Source organism: Bubalus kerabau, chromosome 1 (assembly GCF_029407905.1).
Source record: "Bubalus kerabau isolate K-KA32 ecotype Philippines breed swamp buffalo chromosome 1, PCC_UOA_SB_1v2, whole genome shotgun sequence".
NCBI classification, from domain to species: domain Eukaryota; kingdom Metazoa; phylum Chordata; class Mammalia; order Artiodactyla; family Bovidae; genus Bubalus; species Bubalus kerabau.
Window position 1 is genome coordinate 5,185,481 of NC_073624.1, and position 5,627 is coordinate 5,191,107.

Consider the following 5,627-nt stretch of genomic DNA (forward strand, 5'->3'; position numbering starts at 1 on the left):
GGATCCAGTAGCCCTTAAAATGAAATCCAGTCTTCCCGGCCCAGCCCAAGGTCCTCATGGGACCTACCGGCTTTCTCTCCATTCTCATCTCCTGACCTCTCCCATCCTCATGCCCTCCCAGACTCGACAACCCTTCTATTGCCTGAAAGTGCCACCTACCTTCCTGCGTTAGGGTGGTCACACTTACTGTGCCCTCTACCTAGCTTTTAAAATGGCTGAGTCTGCATCGTTATCATCAGCTTAAGTGCCTCCTCCTTCAGGAAGCCTTCCGTAACTGCCTTATCTAAGAAGCAGATCCTCTCATGATCCCATACCACAGCCCCTTAAGGCTCCTGAGTCCTAGTGCCTAGAGCAATGCCTGGCTTGAAGTGGGCTCATTGGATAAACATTGATGGCTGTTGTTGCCTAAGGGGATCAGGAAGTTTTTCCGAGGAGATGTGGGCTTTGATGGATGAATAAGAGTTTGCCAGTTGAAGAAAGATGGGTAAGAATGTTCCAGGTGGAGGGAACAGCCTGTGCAAAGGACTAGAGGAACACAAGAAGGCGAGGTCCCAGGACAGCGGGGCGGACTCAAGCTGGTCTCTTGAGCTTGAGTCTTTACGAGCCAGGCTGAGCTTCCATAGCAACAGGTGACAGTGCTGGGTGACCAGAGACTAACCAGCCTTTCTCTGCTGACAGATCCTGCAGAAAAGGGGGCAGAGCACGTGGGAAGCGGGTGAGCAGGAAAGTGGGGCTGCTCATGAAAGGTCATGAAAATGACAAAAGGTATCACTGATGCTAATATTTGCTGAGTGACTGATGATGAAGCAAGGATAATGGTCAGGGCTTTAATTTCACTAGGACCCAGCTTCGCAGGCAGATGCTCTTACATCTGTACATTACAGAAGAAGACACAGAGATGCATGGTCTAGTCTGCCGCTCTGTCCCACCTGTATGAGACTGGGGTTTGTGACAAAATGCAGTGAGAAAGAGGCTGTCACTCAATACAATTTTTAAAATTTGAATTTCATATAGAAAACTATATAATTATTTTATATAACTGTATTAGAGTTATCTGTCATAGCTTGGACATCCCCGGTGTCTCAGCAGGTAAAGAATTCACCCGCAGTGCAAGAGATGCAGGTTCGATTCCTGGGTGGGGAAGATCCCCTGGAAGAGAGCATGGCAACCCACTCCAGTATTCTTGCCTGGAAAACCCCATGGACAGAGGAGCCTGGGGGGCTACCGTTCAAGGGGTTGCGAAGAGTTGGATACAACTGAGCAACTAAGTATACATACACATCATAGCTTAATTTTCCTTATCTAATCCCATGGACAGAGGAGCCTGGCAGGCTGCAGTCCACGATGTCCTGAGGGTCGGACACGACTTAGCACTAAAGGACGATGATGGACTATGTAAAGGATGTAAATTACATTACCAAATCTCAAGAAGTTTTGCTTGTTATTTTTTTCTTTTTTTGACATCTTACTACATTTGCTTTTTCTTTCACTTTTTTTTCTGAACCATTTAAAAATAAATTCCAAGGAGGGATTGTGACATGTCATCTCCAAATATTTCAGAATTTATCTCCTAGAAACAAACATATTCTTCCATTGGACCCTCCAGAAAATTAACACTGAAATAGTAATATTTTCATGCGCACTCAAATTTCCCCAAATATTATTATGCTGTTTACAGGGGTTTTGTTTGTATTATTTTTACTCCAAGATCCACTCGGAATCATAGGTATCTCTTGGTTGCACTCGTCTGCCATGTCTTGTCAGGCTTTTAATCTGGAACAGTCTTCTATAACATGAATATTTTTAAAGCACCCAGGTCGGTTGTCTTGTAGAATGCTAATTTCACCATATCTGTCATTTCCTCATCTGCTTCTACTGACTGATTCTGCTCCTGGTTATGGGTCACATTTTTCTGCCCGAATGCTAGATATCAAGGATTTTACGTTATTGGGCAAGTTTTGTTGCGTTCCTTTGAAGAGTGTTGGCGTTTTTCTTCTGTTGTTGTTCGGTCGCTCAATCATGTCCGACTGTTTGTGACCCCATGGACGGCAGCACACCGGACCTCCCTGTCCTTCGCCATCTCCCGGAGCTTGCTCATACTCATGCCTGTGGAGTCGGTGATGCCATCCAACCATCTCATCCTCTGTCGTCCCCTTCTCCTCCTGCCCTCTTCTTTCCCAGCATCAGGGTCTTTTTCAATGAGTCAGTTCTTCGCATCAGGTGGCCAAAGTATTGAAGCTTCAGCATCAGTCCTTCCAACGAATATTCCGTGTTGATTTCCTTTAGGATGGACTGGTTTGATCTTGCTGTCCAAGGGACTCTCAAGAGTCTTCCCTGGCACCATGGTTTGAAAGAAGTTTTCTGGCAGGCAGTTAATTGTGAATTACTCTGATACTTTTAAATTGCTTTTAACCTTGACCTCCTCAAACTCTGAGCTCTGTCTCCTCAACTCAGTGACACCACTGAGCTCTATTTAAGCTGCACCCCAGTCCAGGACTCACGTCCAGGCAGGGAGCCTAGGCAATGGTAGGGTTTACCTCATTTGTGTCCCTTTTATTAAGGTTCACAGACCTGCCTTGCCTCTATTCTAATGTCTAAAATAGTTGTTTCCTACATTTTGCCCAGTTTTCCAGTTATTTCTGCTGGAAAGGTAACTCTAAACATAGAAATCCTTCTCCCATGAGATACTTAATTAGAAAGAAGAGGTACATTTTCAGTGGACAAACATGATCAACATCAGTTTAACTAAATAATTAAAATAAATAAATATACTGAGAAATGGGAGGGATCCACGCATTATGTCTCCTGAGAAGATGCACTGAGAAGAACACCTGGCTTCTGCCAAAAATGCAGAACCTGAATCTCATCATGAGGGAAACATCAGACAAAGGCACGCTGAGAGACATTCCAGGCAGTAACCGACCTGCATTCTTCTCCATCAACGTCACGAAGGGTAAAGAGAGATTGAAGAACTGCTCCAGATTAGAGGAGGCTGCAGAGATGTGACAAGATGTCAGTGCATTCATTTCCTTGGGTAAAAGGACATTACTGAGACAACTGGAGAAATAGAATTCAGGCCGCTGGGTTAGATAATGCTATTGTACCGATGTCATTTCCGGTAATGACACGTGGACTGAAATTACGGAAGAGAACGTTTTGGTTTTTAGAAAACATACATCAACATACTTAGAAATAGAAGGGCATAATATATGCGACTTATTCTCAAGGATTCAGGAAAGACATAATTATCTAGACAGATAGACAGATGCTTGATATCCACATGGCCGACCAACATCTAAATATCTGCATTTATATCTATTTTGAGAAGGTAGAAAGGATAAAGCAAATATGGTAAAACGTTCATGTTTATGGGGATCAGGATAAATATAGGAATTCCTTATACCATTGCAACAACTTTATCCTAGGTCTGAAATTCAGTTCAGTTCAGTTCAGTCACTCAGTTGTGTCCGACCCTTTGCGACCCCATGGACTGCAGCACGCCAGGCCTCCCTGTCCGTCACCAGCTCCTGGAGTTTACTCAGACTCATGTCCATTGAGTCAGTGATGCCATGCAACCATCTCATCCTCTCTCATCCCCTTCTCCTCCCGCCCTTCAATCTTTCCCAGCATCAGGGTCTTTCCAAATGAATCAGTTCTTCTCATCAGGTGGTCAAAGGATTGAAGTTTCAGCTTCAGCATCAGTCCTTCCAATGAATATTCAGGACTGATTTCCTTTAGGATGGACTGGTCGGATCTCCTTGCAGTCCAAGGGACTCTCTGAAATTATGTAAGCACAAAATGTTAATTGAGGGACTTCCCTGGTGGCCCAGTGGTTGACTCTGCTCTCCCTTTGCAGACAGCACGGGTTGCATCCCTGGTCAGAGAACTTAAGATCCCACATGCACATGGCAAGGCCACATGGCAAGATGGGGAAACAGTGGAAACAGTGGCTGACTTTATATTTTTGGGCTCTAAAATCACTGCAGATGGTGACTGCAGCCATGAAATTAAAAGACACTTACTCCTTGGAAGAAAAACTATGACCAACCTAGACTATATATTAAAAAGCAGAGACATGACTTTGCTAACAAAGGTCCGTCTAGTCAAGGCTATGGCTTTTCCAGTGGTCATGTATGGATGTGAGAGTTGGACTATAAAGAAAGCTGAGCGCCAAAGAATTGATGCTTTTGAACTGTGGTGTTGGAGAGGACTCTTGAGAGTCCCTTGGACTTCAAGGAGATCCAACCAGTCCATCCTAAAGGAGATCAGTCCTGAATATTCATTGGAAGGACTGATGCTGAAGCTGAAACTTCAATCCTTTGACCACCTGATGAGAAGAACTGATTCATTTGAAAAGACCCTGATGCTGGGAAAGATTGGAGATGGGAGGAGAAGGGGATGACAGAGGATGAGATGGTTGGATGGCATCACCGACTCAGTGGACATCAGTTTGAGTGAACTCTGGGAGTCAGTGATGGACAGGAGGCCTGGCGTGCTGTGGTTCATAGGGTTCCAAAGAGTTGGACACGACTGAGAGACTGAACTGAACTGATATGTTCTGATGCTCACCTGTCCACAGTGTGGACAGGCTGTCAGGCAGCTCCTGGGCCCCGTGAAGCGTCCCATCGTTCTTTGCGTGCTCCTTCGGGCTGTCTGGCGCAATGCCAGTGCGTTTAAACAACCTTGAAGTTAGTGCTGATTGAGGGCACACTGTGTGCCAAGCTGACTCCTGAGGGTGCAGCAGGGAGCAGGGTAGACACCAGCCCTGCCTCGGGAGCTGAAGTGTGGACAGGTGTGCAGCCGTGGGAGGAAACGTGATGTGGGAGGAGATCCCGAACCGTATTCTACATATGCAGAAAATCAGCATCCTGCACACGTGTTAGGGAAGGGCGCGCCTATGTCAGCAAGGGAGCTGTGGGCTTAAACGTACAATGTGACTTCAAAGTTTCACTTGACGAGACCCTATCTGGTTGTCCTCAGCCCATTGCTGGGCCGAGCCACGGGGCCCTCCCTGGTCCACAGGGACGGGGGACATGGGCCAAATCCCTCTGCCTCCAAAGTCTCCCACCCCTCCTGCATCTTTCTAGTACATCACGGCCTTATTTTCTGCCCAGAACTTGCCCTGTCTGCACTGACTTTGCCCACCCCACCCTAGCTGCACACCCTTCCACACTTCAGCTCCGGAGGCAGGGCTGGTGTCTACCCTGCTCCCTGCTGCATCCTCAGGACTCAGCTTGGCACACAGTAGGCCCTCAATAAGTACTGACTAAATAAGGTTCTTTATCGGATCTTCCCTGTAGCTGAGACGGTAAAGAATCTGCCTGCAATGAAGAAGACCCAGGTTCGATCCCTGGGTCGGAAAGATCCTCTGGAGAAGGGCATGGCAACTCACTCCAGTTTTCTTGCCTGGAGAATCCCGTGGACAGAGGAGCCTGGTGGGCCACAGTCCATGGGGTCGCAGAGAGTCAGACACGACTGAGCGACTAACACTGCTGCTACTAAATACGGTTCAGGCTTCCCAGGTGGCACCAGTGGTAAAGAACCCGCCTGCCAGGGCAGGAGACGTGGGCTCGATCCCTGGGTTGGGAAGATCCCCTGGAGGGGTGTGGGAACCCACTCCAGTATTC